Source organism: Megalopta genalis, unplaced genomic scaffold, assembly GCF_051020955.1.
Source record: "Megalopta genalis isolate 19385.01 unplaced genomic scaffold, iyMegGena1_principal scaffold0047, whole genome shotgun sequence".
Taxonomy (NCBI): Eukaryota; Metazoa; Arthropoda; class Insecta; order Hymenoptera; family Halictidae; genus Megalopta; species Megalopta genalis.
The window spans coordinates 147,846-150,000 of record NW_027476116.1 but is presented as its reverse complement, the minus strand read 5'-3'; positions in this window follow the sequence as shown (position 1 = coordinate 150,000).

Here is a 2,155-nt window from a genome sequence, read left to right as displayed (position 1 = left end):
GGTTATAAAATTTTCATTACAAGATAGAAAGCAATATGCCGCTGGTTATATTAATGTAATCTTATGGAAAGCATTACGCCGCTGGAACTTTGACCATTGCAATAATCGATCGGAAGCTATACACAGCAAGGAATACGAATATTATACCAAGAGATCGAAAACAATACGCTGTTCGGACGTTTTGACTAGCTGTCGCACAGTGCAGACGCGCCGACCCGTCGCACCGCATTTCGAGCGCAATTTCAGTGGTTTTTCAGTTCAGAAAATTACAGAGAGTGTTTGGTTGTGTTGCAGGAGTCAAACTGAATGATTTGATGCATAAAGTTTAATTAAACTCCCATTAGTTTGCCGGGAAACATCGATTATTCCGATCTAGAAAGAGACAGAGACAGACGATCCGCGTTATGTTAAATATTTCAAGGTTCCCGATTCCACAAAATTATAAAAAGTATACGGCTGTGTAGCGGGGATCAAAACGAGTAATTTCATGTATAAAGTTTAATTAATCTCCCAATAGTTTGCCGGGAAACATCGATTCTTCCGATCTAGAAAGAGACAGAGACAGACGATCCGCGTTATGTTAAATATTTCAAGGTTCCCGATTCCACAAAATTATAAAAAGTATACGGCTGTGTAGCGGGGATCAAAACGAGTAATTTCATGTATAAAGTTTAATTAAACTCCCAATAGCTTGCCGGGAAACATCGATTCTTCCGATCTAGAAAGAGACAGAGACAGACGATCCGCGTTATGTTAAATATTTCAAGGTTCCCGATTCCACAAAATTATAAAAAGTATACGGCTGTGTAGCGGGGATCAAAACGAGTAATTTCATGTATAAAGTTTAATTAAACTCCCAATAGTTTGCCGGGAAACATCGATTCTTCCGATCTAGAAAGAGACAGAGACAGACGATCCGCGTTATGTTAAATATTTCATGGTTCCCGATTCCACAAAATTATAAAAAGTATACGGCTGTGTAGCGGGGATCAAAACGAGTAATTTCATGTATAAAGTTTAATTAATCTCGCAATAGTTTGCCGGGAAACATCGATTATTCCGATCTAGAAAGAGACAGAGATAGTCGATTCGCGTTATGTTAAATATTTCAAGGTTCCCGATTCCACAAAATTATAAAAAGTATACGGCTGTGTAGCGGGGATCAAAACGAGTAATTTCATGTATAAAGTTTAATTAAACTCCCAATAGTTTGCCGGGAAACATCGATTCTTCCGATCTAGAAAGAGACAGAGACAGACGATCCGCGTTATGTTAAATATTTCAAGGTTCCCGATTCCACAAAATTATAAAAAGTATACGGCTGTGTAGCGGGGATCAAAACGAGTAATTTCATGTATAAAGTTTAATTAATCTCCCAATAGTTTGCCGGGAAACATCGATTATTCCGATCTAGAAAGAGACAGAGACAGACGATCCGCGTTATGTTAAATATTTCAAGGTTCCCGATTCCACAAAATTATAAAAAGTATACGGCTGTGTAGCGGGGATCAAAACGAGTAATTTCATGTATAAAGTTTAATTAAACTCCCAATAGTTTGCCGGGAAACATCGATTCTTCCGATCTAGAAAGAGACAGAGACAGACGATCCGCGTTATGTTAAATATTTCAAGGTTCCCGATTCCACAAAATTATAAAAAGTATACGGCTGTGTAGCGGGGATCAAAACGAGTAATTTCATGTATAAAGTTTAATTAATCTCCCAATAGTTTGCCGGGAAACATCGATTCTTCCGATCTAGAAAGAGACAGAGACAGACGATCCGCGTTATGTTAAATATTTCAAGGTTCCCGATTCCACAAAATTATAAAAAGTATACGGCTGTGTAGCGGGGATCAAAACGAGTAATTTCATGTATAAAGTTTAATTAAACTCCCAATAGTTTGCCGGGAAACATCGATTCTTCCGATTTAGAAAGAGACAGAGACAGACGATCCGCGTTATGTTAAATATTTCATGGTTCCCGATTCCACAAAATTATAAAAAGTATACGGCTGTGTAGCGGGGATCAAAACGAGTAATTTCATGTATAAAGTTTAATTAAACTCCCAATAGTTTGCCGGGAAACATCGATTCTTCCGATCTAGAAAGAGACAGAGACAGACGATCCGCGTTATGTTAAATATTTCAAGGTTC